Below are 15228 nucleotides of genomic sequence, written 5' to 3'. Positions count from 1 at the left end.
GTCATCTTGTGGACTGAGAAAACAATTTGAGATTAAATCTGAGTTTTAACCATCAAATACCAGGATACAAGCAAACACCAAATGTTTAAGAAATGTAGGATGAAAATGTCCTAGCGATTTGATTTGAAAAAAAGAAAAAGAAAGAAAGAAATGTTGGAGATCTGGCTATGGTGGTGCACACCTATAATCTCAGCACCCAGGAGGCTGAGGCAAGAAGGTCACCATCAGCTCAAGGCCAAACTGGGCTACAGTGAATTCAAAACCAGCCAGAACTATATAGCCAGACCCTGTCTGAGAAATAAAAAAGATAAAAAATAAAGGAATGTTAGAGGAAAAGAAATACAATGTACAGCAAATTAAGAAAGCTCTTTGCTGGTTCTTAGAACTGAGAAACCAGACTTATTAGACATGATACTGGTATTACATGGTCCCGGTTTTCATGAAACTATAACTAGAAAACACCAAAGTACATAGGTCAAAATAAACTAATTAATCAGCCATTATGCATCCTCTGTCTATCTTCTGCAAGGCCGTTCCAGGCACTGTAAGAGAGTAATTACTTGTAGGGAAAAAAAAAAAAAAAAAAAAAAAAAACTAATATACAAGATTTACTTAAAACTTGCCAACACCATTTTCATAATTCCATGGTATTCTAGTGATATTTTAATAAAGAAAAATTTATTTGTTAACTCATTTGACAAGATTTATTAAGCTCCATCTTATCCAGGAACTATGCAATAGAAATTTAGTGATTAGAAAGGCACGGATTCTGCCACAAGGAAACTAGAAATCTCCTGTTCGAGGTCCCACAAATGTCAAAGGTCTCTTTGACTTATGTCAACGGGGATGAGAAACATCTTAGTTCATCCTGTGGGAATCTCTACCAACAGGAATGTTTCTCAATCTGGAGGCAGCTGAGGGTTCAATACTGAAGAAAGTGAAAATGAAAATTTTGCATCAAAATGACAATGATCCCATTACCCCAGGGGAGGCTGCGTGGGTTAAAGGAGCACTATTTGCTGGGTTTCCATGTGCTGGACCTTACAGTTCCTGTGCAAGAAAGCAGGATGTGAAAGAAGTCCTTTAGACAAATCTGCTTTCTCCTCTCTAAATTGCTGCCAAGATGAAGAGCACAGAGAGTTCCGCTTCATCATGTTACCAAGAGAAGCTACGGTAAAGGTCATGTCAGAACATCTTTTTGAAGAGAACAAGGTCACTCTCCCTGTGAGAACTTAGTTCAAATTCTTTGAGGGCAAGAGAAGAAATTTACTCAAGGTCTTAGAAGCCAACTGCACCCCCAAGAGTGCTTGCCAAACACATCCTGGACCCACCAACCTTTGCCATCTAGAAAATGTCACAGAGCTGCTCTGCAGCTTTCACTAGTGTCCAAGGCACTAGGACTACAAAGAGTTTCATTTTCCGAGTCCTTGGCACATCATTAGGAATTTGCTTACACTTGTCCTTGAAAGCTTGCTCATTTCAGGATGAACTGTTTAAAATACTAAATCTTAGCATCCAAGTCAACCCACTCTGCTTGGATGATTGACAGTTCATCTTTTAAACCCTAATTGTCTCAACAAAGTAGCAGCTGGCACCTCACAGTTGCTCTGGAGGAACAGATTAGCGGTCAGGCTATCCACATATCATTTGTGGTTTGTAGAAACCAGTGTTACCACAAAGTATCAAAGAGATAGGAAGAATAGAGCGATGTTCTGGACAAAAAATTGCATTTGGGGGACACTTAAATGAACTTGACCCTTCTGACCTGTTTTGAGTTTCACATGAGACAAGCTATGTCCAAATTCCCAAGTATAGCCGCTTCATCAGACTTGGGGCTGTTTTTCATGTTCATGTTTTATATATAGCTTGTGTCAATTGCACTGCCAGTTGTTCATATTACTCATTAACTCTAGACTTACACCAAAAATATTTTTCAGAAAGAGAGAGATAATTGAGACAGGAGCCCAATTATTACATGACAAAATCAAGCACTTCCACATCTAAAAATGATTTTTTTTTTCCTATCAAAATACAGAAAAGCAGGAAGGAATAGTGCAGTGAAGAAAGCAGGAAGGTTGGGGCCCCACGGAGGAGCTGTGGAAGCTCCATGGGACATCGAGAGGCACACATTGCTTTGTTCCCTCCAAGGAAGATTGACAGGTGGCAAACAGAGAGATGAAACACGAAAGGACTGCTGTTTGCACAAAGGAAGTCAAATCTTGCTCATATTATCTCTAGGGTAACATACTTCTGCCCAGAGCCTTGAACATCCTTGTAGAAAAGTCTTGACTAGTAATCTGATTTGTTATTATGTATGGAAGGAGCCATAATTTCATAGATTCTGCGATGCTCAGAGCAGGAAGACACCTTGATTGTCCTGAAGGACCACCTCTGCTTTTAAATCAGAAAGCAGAGGCCCAGAGTGCAGGGAATCACTCCTGTTTCTCAGTGATAAAATAAGTGTCTGAGTAATAGGGTGAACCCAGAGCCTATATTTCTTGGCCCAGACATGCAACATAAATGCTATGACTGAGCTCAGAAAATGAAAAGCAGAACCTTTCTGGACCACTCAAGAAACTGCTAAGCCAGGGTTGATTTGAAGGGTCTTCTCATCTTAGAAATATGAATGATATTGCTATGTCATGGAACATGTTAATGTTCTTTCTCCAAAACTATTGAAGCTTTCAAAAGCCCTAACAAAAACCTTCAGATGCTGGGTGCATTTGAGAAAAGAAATGAAAAGACAACCTCTTGACTGTGGACACTCTCATACTCCATTCCTCTGGCCACCCGTACTTTGTCCCTCCCTTGTTCTGACATGCTTGGACTGGTTCACTTTTTGTCTCATCATGAGGGCCAGCCAATCAACTCCAGGATCATCCCTTAGGTTGTACACTTAACTCTACACCAATTGAACAGAATTTCTCTATAGGTTTTATTTAATAAAATGAAGTATTATTTGGAGGAATCCACATTACCTCAACTTGCAAGTCCTACCAAAAATGTCCCTTAGGCTCTCTGAGTTCTAGGATCTCTGGGTCTCACTTGAACACAACCTGGTCCCTCTCACTTTGTTCCAGAGAATCCACAAGCTATCTAATTACTCTAGACCCTTCTCCAAAACCTACAAAGAGGAAAGCAAGATGCAACTTCAGACATCTCATGTTTTTGTAACTAGGGTGTTAGTTTGGGAAGCAGAGGGCCTTTTTGGCTCTCCATAAGTGATTTCCACTTGTGATTTGCTGGGCATAAATTTGCCAGAATTTGGCAAGACTCCTTTGCGGCCCTTGTTAATCTGGTGGTAGCATATTTAGCTCTCCTGGGCCAGTCTCATCCAAAAGCCCCTAAGAGAGTCAAAAAGAAAGATGATCAAGTTCTTAGATGGTGATAGTTGGCCCAGTAATTTTAGAAATTATCATTCTACATATGTCTTCATCCTTCAGGAAGAACTATTCTGGGATTCAAATAAATTTCAAGGGGAAACTATGGGATCTATATAAAAGTAGCCTGAGAATGGTTTCTAATCAGTCAAGTGCCTAGCGAATGCTTAGGAATATATTTGTGATTCTTTTTACATTGTCAAAGGGGCTGGAACGTGAAACCTGAGCACAATGAAAACTGACAGTATGTTTTGTTTCATTTCAATGTTCCATTTTCTTCCTCAGTCTACAAAATGGGGTTCAGGGGAGGGAACAGAAACTTACCCTAGTCTCTCTTGATGAGTGACACATGACATTATATTCTTCTTTTTTGACAGCTCCATCTCCTTTGCAAACCCATGAAGGGGACATTATCATCCACATCTCAGACATGAAAGGGAAAAGGTCACATATTATAAGAGGAAGGGCGAGGTTTTTGACCAAAATCTGTGTGCCCCATAACTTTTTATGCACCTCAAACCTCCCAAGTCAGTAGACATTCCACATCTATACCCTGTGTTTAATAAAATGCTTCCTCTATCCAGTTAGCTTTAAAGTAAAATGATCATAGGCCTCAAAATTTCTGGGAAGAAAAATGCCAGGGTCTGCTGGCTTTTGCACTAGGCTACTAAGGGAGGGATTCCACAATCTAACTGCCAATGGCTGAAAACAATGTCACATAAGTTATTCACTTGGTTAATGTTGGAATCCATTAGTTCTTGGAGTTTAGTGGTTACAGATAATGCCACCAATGTGCTTTCTCTCTCTCTCTCTCTCTCTCTCTCTCTCTCCCTAAGGATCCTCGTTCATTGTTTTTAACCAAACCAGTTGAATTGTCTCCAAGTCTCTAGTGAGTAGGGTCTTTTGTCTCTGCACTGAGTATTCATTTCAGGGTTTTGAAATCCTACAAAAAGAGTTTAGTCTTCATAAGTGTTCTCTGGGACACCAAAGCCTCAGAATCATTGTGTCACTTTCTCAATATTAAAAGATTAATGGAAGCCAACCAGATCTGGTAATGTAGCACTTCTTTACTCCTCTGAATGCATTTCCAAGGGACAGACGAGCTTTGCTCTCCCATATTCCTCTGGTGGTTGAGGCAGTGCTGGGCAGCCCAAGATGTGCAGCCACCCTTCTGTCCAACAGCACACATTTTTCTGATGGAGAGGTAGAGTAGGCCTGACCATATCCTTGAAAATCAAAGAGAGATGACGTTCATCCATTTGTCAATCCTTCATTGTCTTTAAGAGAAATATGATTTCCAACTTGCTTCAGATGGGATAGAACTATCTTTCCCCCTTTTTCTAATGTAGCAATGATGGAAAATGCAAACCACTGAAGAACAAATTGAGGTTTTCACGTAATGTGAGCCTGTCATATTTGATTTTGGGTTGCATTTTCTTTAACCCCTTTTTACGGCATAGAATTCTGGTGCCTTGCTCCCTGGATTTGTCTCCTTGCTAAGAGTAGGCTTTCTTCACATTCTGGCTTACACAGGAACACAACTATTCCACAAGTGGCCTTTAGTGCTCTTTATAATATGATTTCCTGTAATTTTTAAACTGTATGTGTAATTTATATTCTGGCTCTGTCCAACATTTGAACAACTTTACTAGGTTGATTTCCATATATATTATGCAAACAATTCTTACCTGATTTTTTATGTTCTATCGTAAATAAATAAAATACTGCACCACTTATTAATAAATACATGTTTCAATGATTATCTGGAGGAATTTTGCTTGCTTCAAAACAGATTTATAAAATTATATTCTTTAGGATAAATGATGCTGTCTGCTGCAAAAGAAAGACTTACAAATGTTGGTGATTTAACACATTGAAGACAGATTTTTTGCTCAAACCATAGAACAGTGCAGATTAACTAAGTGTCAGAGTGATGCTTGGATTTGGGTTACTTCTGTCATGGTCTGTGGCATGCTGGGATTCTCCACCTGTAACCACAGTCAGATGAGGAAGGAGAATACATAAAAGCCATAGCTGTTTTAATTCCTTAGATTCAAAGTGATTATTTCTGTTCAGATTCTCATTGGCTAAACTGAGTCACCTGATATAGAAAACTTGCAAGGGATACTGGGAAATGTAGTCTTCATGGGTGTTTTAAATGTATTGAACATACGTGACTTATCTCTCCACAGGGATATTATGATTGATCCTGACTATTTCTTATCAGTACAGAATGGTGACAAAATCTAATAAAGTGTAGTTGCTGAAGAAGTAAAACCAGTGGGGAGTCTCTTACAGAGGTCATAGTTTGAAATTGCACTCTCCCTTTTGGCCTCTGCCTCCCATTCCCACCTTCATTTTCAGGGTACACTTTTGAAATTTTACCAACAGAAGAACAAAGACCTTCCCTTCTATTTATAGCCTGACAAGATTCTCTCAGACCCTGGTCTCAGTTCCTCTCACTGGCATAAAGATTTGTACCTCTGTCCTCCTTTGTAATGAATGCCCTTGTGCCAGGAGCTCTCCCACGTCCCCCTGCTTCTACCTTTACCACACAGCTCCCTCTCCACCCAGACCCCCACATCACCAGCTTCAGCCCTGTACCCTCCATCCCCTTGACGTCCCATAGCCCATGGTTTCTACCATGTTGCTTCCTCCAAGGCCCTCCTCTTGCCACAATTGCTCCTTTCTGGTCTCTCTACTGGGCTCTCTGATTCTGGTCTTTTCCATTCCAGTCCATCCACAGCACTGTGGTGCAAGGGTCTTACAAAAAGAAATCCAACTAGAATACTTCAGTATTTAATCCTTTTAATAGCTTAAATTCTGAATGTGACTCTGGACACAAGATCAAGAGCAAACTTCTCTAAGTCTCAATGTGCCCATCTACAAAACAGGCTAAACAGATTTCCAAACTCAGAAGGTTTATTGTGAAGTCTTGGTGAGACAATTCAGGAAACTGTCTATTCTATATAAACATTAGTTATTATTCTTACATCCAGAAAACTTTAGCTTAGAGGAGGAGAGAGTTTGGGTCCAGAGATGAAGCTTCTCAGCCCAAAGCCACACAGCTAGTAAATGGTAGAAGTGGCTATAAAGTATTAGAACCCTAATTCCTACTCAAGAAGTTTGATTCCAGAGTCTTGATTCTTAACTACTAATTCATTAAGAACTTTTTGTCGTTGTTGTTGTTGTTAATGTTTTTAGTACAGGGTCTACAAGGTCTCACTACATAGATCAGACTTATAGCGATCCTCCTGTTTTTAGCCTCCCATGCCTGGGATTACAGGCATGTGCCACAATGCCCAGTCAGAACAAACATCTAAATATGCCCAGGGAGCTGGGCTGGCATGGCTTGTGGTGCCAGGGATCAAACCCCAGTTCCTGCACTCTGCCTAAGCAGTCCTCTGAGCTATCTGGTCAGCCCTTAAGAGCTTCAATTTTGAGTACCAGTGCCTTTTAGCTAGGAAGGGAACCTGATATGTGTACAGTTAATTTAATTAAGTATAAGTCTGTTCACTCAGCTTCTTCCACACATACTTCAGCAGCTGTATGGTGGGTGACTGCATTAGTCAGAGAACAAACAAGAAAATTAGTCGTAAAGACCCTGGAGACACTGAGGAGAAGCCCATACACAGATTTCTTACAAAGGACTGGTTCAGGTTTAGGTAAATCAACTGGAGAGGGTAAAATAGGAAGTAGGATTAGGCAAAGTTGGCTGAGAAAATAACTAGGACCTCTTAATTACAAGGTCCCAGGACTGTATCAGGTAATTCCCAGGACACCACCATATACAAAACTTCCACGAACCAGTTTCTCCCTTACCCCTCACTTCTCACTTTTTTCTTTTTGTCTTTTCTTTCTTTTGTTTTCTTAAAGACAAGTTCCTGTTATGTAGTTCAGGCTGTCTTGAATTCACTATGTAGCCCAGGCTGCCCTCAAACTCGCAGCAATCCTCTTGCCTCAGCCTTCCAGGAGCTGGGATTATAAGTGTGTGTGTGTGTGTGTGCGCGCGCGCGCGTGCGTGCGCACACGTGCGCACGCGTACCACCACCAAATAAACTTTGGCAATGTTTTTGTCTTGTCTCATGCAATTCTTTCTTTTAGGCAACAAGGACCTGCAATAAGTTAAATGATGAGCCACTTCTAAAGGAACCTCCCTATAACAAGGATGTAGTTCACCAAAGCTAGCAAGAGCACAAGCCTTTAATGCACCCAGCCTTGCAAGGTCAAAACTTGGCAAGTCCTTGTGAGCAAAGGGCTCAAAGCTACTGAGATCTCTGAGAATATGTGTACAATGCACCAAGAGTCACTCAACTAGAAACAGGAACCTGGGGCATTTGTCCACTGACGTCTGTTCTGTATCAGTGGCCTATGGGGTCTTGATCCCCAACATCGTCAGGTTTCCTCATATTACGACTGAGCAATCTTCAAGGTGTGAAAGCCCTTAAGCTGAGAAGCAGAGAGACAAGGGCAGTGGAGGTGGGGAGCTGTCCACATGAGAACTGTCCACTGCAGTGATACGTGGCTCAAAGATGGGCAGAAGATCTGGGCCAGGGACGATCAGCATCTGGCAACATAAGCCAATTTTGAAGTCCTACATGTAGGCTAGGGGTAGAGCTCAGTAGCATAGGACCTGCCTGACAAATACAAGGTCCTGAGTTCAATTCTCCCAGTAGCAAAACAAAACAAAACAAAAGACCACACAAAATCCTCCATGTATAGAGGTAAACAAAATCCCCACCAAGTTGTCATGCCTCACTTTGTGAATCAGAGGACAAAGTTGGCCAACATTGGGTAAACCGATGATCTTGCCCATGAGTGTAACACATTGTGAGACAGTGCCCAGAGCCTTCTGAACCAGGGCAGAAAACCTCTGCCCCTTTACCAGAAGGCAATCACCCAATGGCAAGGGCTACTACTGTCATTGCACAGTGCTACAGCTGACTTTGCAGTTAAAGAAACACCCAGTTTACAGATATATATTCTTCCCCCAGCAAAACTTAGACACCCCATTTCAGGTAACTGCATGACACACAGAGACAGAGCTGAAGATTATATCCCTGAGAAAATCCCTTTCCTTCGGCATGAGTGAAGCAAAAGCCCATTCATCACCTCATATCCCGGATACTCCTGGGACTCAGTTATTGTTCCTAATAATGTCATCTTCCAACAATAAGTGTGGGCATCTGGTTGACCAAGTACCCAATAACTTCTTTACACTGAGGACGTGTAAGGTGTCTCCCCTGAGAAAAGTCCAATTATTCTGGGTTCCTATCCCCATAACAGATGTGGAAACATTCCGAACAGTCTCTCTTCTGATTCTGGGCAGGTCAGTCTCAGGCCAGGGCAGATTAAGGACAGTTAGCAGAGGAAAGAGGAGTACAGCAGAAGTTAGAGGATTCATAAGGACCATGGTAAAAGGGCCTTCTAGGCCATGGGGAGGAAACTTTGTTTTATTCTGAGTCAGAAACGAAGACATTACAGGGCTTTGAGTAGTGTGGTAAAAGATCTTATTTATGTAAAAACTTTTTCTTGATACTGTATAGGTAATGCACTAAGTAAGGTAAAGATAGAAGCAGAGAAATAAGGGAGGGGCAGTAGCTCATTGGGCATGATCCACATGAGACTCGACAGAGGCTTGGACCAGAACTGGAGCAGTGGAGGTGGTGGTTTGAAATCTAGATACACTGAAAAACAGAAATGATAGGCTTTTCTGATGGAAAAAATGAGAAGCACGAAAGAAGAAAAATCTAGGCTGATGGCAAATATTTTTAGTTGAATTTTTATTTGAATAAGTGAAGCTTTGCTAGATTAGAGGACAGATTTGCATGTATGTTTTTTTCTTTGGTTTTGTTTTGTTTTTTAATTTTGTACAGGGTCTCACTACACAGCTCAGACTCGTAGTGATACTCCTGCTTTTAGTTTCCCCAGTGCTGGGATTACAGGCATGCGCCACTACAGCTGGTCTCAGTGCACCTGGGGGGCAGGGCTGGCACAGCATGTGGTGCACTTAGTCCACCGAGCTATCTTGCCGGCCCTGAGAAGAGACAGTTTTGGCAAGGAGAGTGTGAACTTGGTTTTGTTCCACAAAAATATGAAATGTATGTAAGATATTTGGTGGATATGCCCAGTAGAATGGAGTTCAGGAGACTGTTCAGAATAATGAACAAAGCATAGCAGCAGTCACACTAAGAAGGGTAAATAGCAAATAAATAGCCGCAGGGCAGATAAAGTATGTCGATGAACGATGAAGATAGCATCAGATTTCGTCTTTTTTATTTCAGAATTGCAAATAACAAAGTATAAACCTGTATGAGAAATTAGAAAAGAGATGGACATGGACAGGGAAGGCATGATCTTCCCAGAGACCTTGGAACACAGGCTTAGGGAGAAGGAGCAGGGAGGGTGGCCAGCCTAGGAACATAGACTGGGGTCTCAGCAGGATTAATAGACTCTCGGAGTACTAAAAGCTCATATAATGATAACGCTTTACAATTCTAAGGTATTTGCAAGTTGAAAGTTAGTGCTATTACTGTGAAGAATAATTACTATGTTCCCAAATATAAAGAAAATGAGGGTCAGAGATAACAACACATCACACACAACCATGGAGCTATGGAAGCTACAGCCACAAGCTCAGAAATGCAGACTACCTAGGCAGATAATTGGTAACAACTGTCAATGGGTGTCATAAATCAGACCTTGTTGTGACCATTGAATCCTCACAAGTCTTACACGATGTCTGCTATGGTGACCCCTGTCTTGCAGACAGTAAAGCTAACTTAGAGGTAAGTAGCACTCTCCCAGTAAGGAAACGCAGTCTGGAGGCAGGGGCTTTCACCTGCATGTCTAGTCAGGTTTGTAGTCTCTGAGAATCACCCTGATCTTACACAGGATGCCATTCAATATGACAACTGACGGCAAGGTGGGGTAACAGCAACATGACTAGAATGTCCTGAGATGTGTTATAAGTGTAACCTACACTCCAGCTTTAGAAGTCTTGGTACAAAAAAGAAAAAAAAATCAATAATTTGCAATATTAATTGTATGTTGAAATGATAATATTTGGCTATATTATGTTCAATAAAATATATTTTTAAGATTAGTTTTCCACACTTTTCCTATTTATTTATTTCTTTATTTATATTTTAGAGAAGGGTCTACAGGGTGTTCAGGGTCTCACTAACAGATTGGACTTGTAGTGATCTGCCTGTTTACAGCCTCCCAAGAGCTGGGATTAGGCACGTGCCAGCATGCCCAGTCTCAATGGCCATCTCAGCATGCCCTGGGGGCAGGACGAGTATGGCAGGCTCAGGGATTGAACCCCTGGCCCCTATGCCTGCTTGCAGGTGCTTTAATCTGCTGAGCTATTTGGCCAGCCCTTTCATTTTTTCTTTTTTAATATGGTTACAAGAAGATTTTAAATTGCACCTAAGGCTTACATTTCTCTCCAGTGGCACTGGTGAGTGAATATAAAACAGAAGAGCTAGAAGTTTTTATCAAAGGCACAGCTGAATAATCAATCCTTCATCCACTTATTCATTCAACAAAATGTCAAGCACTGCACTAAGTCTTGGGTATCATACAATGGACGCTGTGATTTCACGTTTCTGATGTCTTTGGCAAAGAAACAGATCTTAGTGAAGCAACCCAATTAATAAATACAGAGCTCACAGAGTAAACTCAAGTTCTTTGGCGAGGTGCTCCACTGTCGGCGACAATGATACTGGTAGCTGAGGGGTAGTGAGGAGTCATTTGAGACTGCTTAAGGAGGAACATTCCAATCAGAAGGAACAGCCACAGCTAAAGTCCTGGGGCTGTCACGAGAAAGCTGCGTTCATTCTGAAGGATGGCTAAGGCCTTAGAAATACAGCAGCTATGTGAGTCCTTGTGGGTCACACTGGGGTTTTAGCCCAGGCCCTGAGGAAACCATGGAAGGATTTTAAGGAAAGTCATTGCACAGTTTGATTCAAGATTTATTTGACCACATAGTGTACGATTCCATTTGTATGAAGTATTTAGCAAAAGCAAATCTACAAAGATAGAAAGTAGCTGAGTTGTTCCCGAGGCTACTGGGTGGAAGCAGCTGTGGATGACCATGGATGTGTAACAAGAATCCTACAAGGGTGACAGAAATATTCTAGAACCAGAATGCACAACTTGGTTCATTTCTTAAAAACCATTCTAGAGGGCCAGCGAGATAGCTCAGCAGACTAAGCGCCTGCTTAGTCAAGCTCAGGGACTGGGGTTTGATGTGGGCACCACATGCCTCACCAGCCCTGCCCCCAGGTGCATTGAGCCAGCCACAGAATATGACCATCATGTTGCACTCCTGTAATCCCAGCACTAGGGAGGCTTAAAACAGGAAGATCACAGTAAGTCCAAGCTGCATAGCGAGACCCTGGGTCAAATACATTAAAACAAAAACAAAAACTGAAGCAATTAAAACAAGTAAGTTTAATAATATACCAATTATATCTCACTCAAGTTGTTTACAAATAGACCAGGGAGCAAGGGCACCATCAAGCACCTGCATAGGCCAGGTGCATGGTCAGATTTAAACTTGGGCCACAGATGTAGAAGAAACCTGATTGTGGCCTCATCTCAGCAAGTGATTGGCAACCTTTTCCTGGGAAGGGTCAGCTCACAAATCCTGGAGGCTTTGGGGACCACACAGTCTGTTGCAACTCCCGAGCTCTGCGGTTGTGTCACCAGTGCCGCAGCCACAAACAACACCTCAGGGGATGACCGTGGCTGTATTTCAAGGAAACTTTATTGGACGACACAGAAATCTGTTCATGTAATTTTTGCATGTCATCCAAACACTCTTCTTTCATCTGTTACAACCGTTTAAAACTATAGAAGCCTCCCGAGCTGGCAGGCTACATACACACAGGCAGAGGACTGGCCTGGGCTTCCTGCTCCAGGAAGCTGCCAACACTGACCCCAGCTCTAGTCCCTTAGAAGAGCTCTGCCGGCCCAACGCCAGGCAGCGCTGGACCCGCAGACCTGTAGGACAGGAAGGGACGGTCATCACCTGCTAGCACCCGCGCTGCTCCTTCAATACAGTAATTACTGCTGGGAACGCTTTCCCATCCCCTGCTGAATCGCAGCATTATCATCCTGCTCATGAATTTCATTCAGTTTATCTCACAGGCATTTTTCTCTGATAGAGCTGATCCTCTTTCACTGCTCAGAGTTTTGGGTAGGATTATTATCCCATTTTTCCCCCAGGAGGATTTAAAGCAAAATTATCAAGGCTCCCCACCTCACCCCCAGGCCTGTATCTTTCACTAAGAACTCATATAAACCCCATGGCTCTGACCTAGCAGCTAATCTTGCAGGTTCTTTTAAATTCTTTGAAGTCATTCAGCCCACTCAGAAGACAGGTAAGTCACATACTGTAGATATTTTAAGCTCCGTGGGTTTCCTCTCCTTTCTGGCAGCTGAGGGTTCCATCTGCTATGACTCCCAAGCTCTCTGGGACGCTGAGCGATATGAGAACAGTTTCTATTACCCGGTATCTATGCTGGGCTGAGTGAAGACTCTTTGATCACAGTCTATTGCTTTCCGTTTTTCCCTTTATGCTATTGATTAGGATCTTAATGCAATCATCAGCTGGGAAGATGGCTTGTCCTCCCATGTGCGATAAAGAAAACACAGACTTTAATCCAAAGAGTTGGATGAGAATAAAAGAATGTTTGAAAAGTGGCTGGTAGGGAGGCAAGCGCTAAAAAGCTCCATCACTTTGTGGTTCACCAGCAGACTGCCGTGCTGTTTGGCTGCAGACAAATTAGCTGCTGGCTGCACACCTCATAGCCATCTGAGCCTCTGAACCCTAGTTTCCTAAAGAGCAGGTCACACTATGAACTCATGAGTTCCCGTATATACTGTTCAAGGCATATCAGGTGGTCAATTAATAATTCGTTCTTTACTTCTTTTACTTTGCTGAGTGTTTTCTTGCACCAGGAATGAAACTCAGGATCTTGTGCTTTCCAAGCAGGCTCTTGTACTACTAAGCTATATCCCTGATCCTTTGCTGAATATTTCTAAGAAAGCACAGACCCTCATTTTTCAGTGTTCATTCAGATTTTGGAGCTGCTTCCCTAAGTTTAAAATCCAAGGATGCCCCACAAGCCAGAAACTACCTGAACTCCCAAGGCATCTGTGACCATCAGCTCAGAATAATCCTGCTCCAAAGTATTGGGTTTTGAAGTGGCTTATTCTGATTGCTCTGTCCATTATACTTGTCACAGTGTTATGTGACAAACTTCTCCATAAGTGGCCTTGGAGAAGCTACATTGGCAATGTTTTATAAATACCAGTGATAGCCAAGGTTCTGGCTCCTTTTCAGGATGCTGACCTGGAAGGTTACAGAGTGAATGGACAAGGGGAAGCTATGGAGAGAATCCAGCACATGCTGGGACTGCGGGGACCAGGTGTGAGTGTTGTCCTCCCCACTGTACACTGTGACCATTCTGCATCTGACGGGCATCTGTCAGCTGCGAAGTGCCGTGTGAAGGACAGGGTTACTTGTCAGGTTAAACTGTCGGCTGATTTATGATCTTGGTTATTTGGAATTAACACAAAGTTTAATTAAGACTCCAGAGATTTAGTCCCACCCATGCTTGTTCCCAGATCCGAAGCTTGTGCTGATAAAACACAACACGTGAATTAATCTCCCAAGGCTCTTTTTTGGGCAGATTCTTGGCTCATCTGTCACTACTGCTCTTCTCAGCCCTTTTCCTGGGAATATGACTGGAGTTCTAACTCATTATGACCATTGCAATGCTTTGCAATAACCAAATTGTTTCAATATCAGGTCCTTCAGTGCCACTTAGAGTAATATTTTGTAGAATAGAAGAAGGTAAAGGGTATACAGACTTTATTTTAGTGTCTGAGAGACCGCAGTTCAAATCCCAGCTTTCCACATAACAGCCATGAGGTCATAAACTGGTGGATTTCTCCTCTGGTCCTCAGGACATCTTCTGTGTGACAGGATTTATCTGTGTCTCTGTCCAATAGGAAGCTGTTGCAGGTGAAATAATAGACATCATGCCCCAGAATGGAAGGTCAACACATACTGTTGGGGAGGGAGAACGTGCCTATTCCTCCTCTCCTCTTAGGTTCACTCCATGGTTCACGCCCTGCAAATGAAACTGACAAGATAGATTCACAGGAGAAGAAGTTCATTTTATATACTAATGGGAGACCTCATAAAATGGTATGAAAATCCAAAAGAGGCCATCAGATCCAGAGGCTTATGTATCATTTTAACTAAAGGTCAAGAAATGTGTGGGCAAAGGTTCTGAGCCTCTGCAGGTGGTACATTGAGGGAAGGTGGATAAATGAGGAAGGTACCTGAAGATAAGAATTACATTGTGTAGATTCACTTGTCTGGGCCCAGCATGGTGCCAACTTTCTGTCTTCTTCAAGGAAGACTCTCTGGGGAGAAAGGGTTAATGACAGTCTCCATTTATTAGAAATTTATGTACGTAAGGGAACCTCAAAAGGCTTCTTTCTGCATCTGTGGCCTTCAGCTCAAAATAATCCCTCTCCACAGTATCGGGTTTTGAGGTGGCTTATTCCAATTGCTCTGTCCATTACACTTATCACAGTGTCAAGCGACAAACTTCTCTGTAAGCAGCCTTGGAGAAGCTCCATTGGCAATGTTTTATAAATACTAGTGATAGCCATGGGGATATGGTGAAATAATAACTCAGTTTTAGGGGAAATTTTTGGACAGCTGATCCAGTCTTCATAGAATATAACTTTGAGGAGTGTAATTCCATCACATGGACATTATCTGGCTTGCCTACTAGAATGCCATCTTTTTTTTTTTTTTTTT

Source organism: Octodon degus, unplaced genomic scaffold, assembly GCF_000260255.1.
Source record: "Octodon degus isolate 3935 unplaced genomic scaffold, OctDeg1.0 scaffold00154, whole genome shotgun sequence".
Taxonomy (NCBI): Eukaryota; Metazoa; Chordata; class Mammalia; order Rodentia; family Octodontidae; genus Octodon; species Octodon degus.
This window is presented reverse-complemented; position numbering follows the sequence as displayed.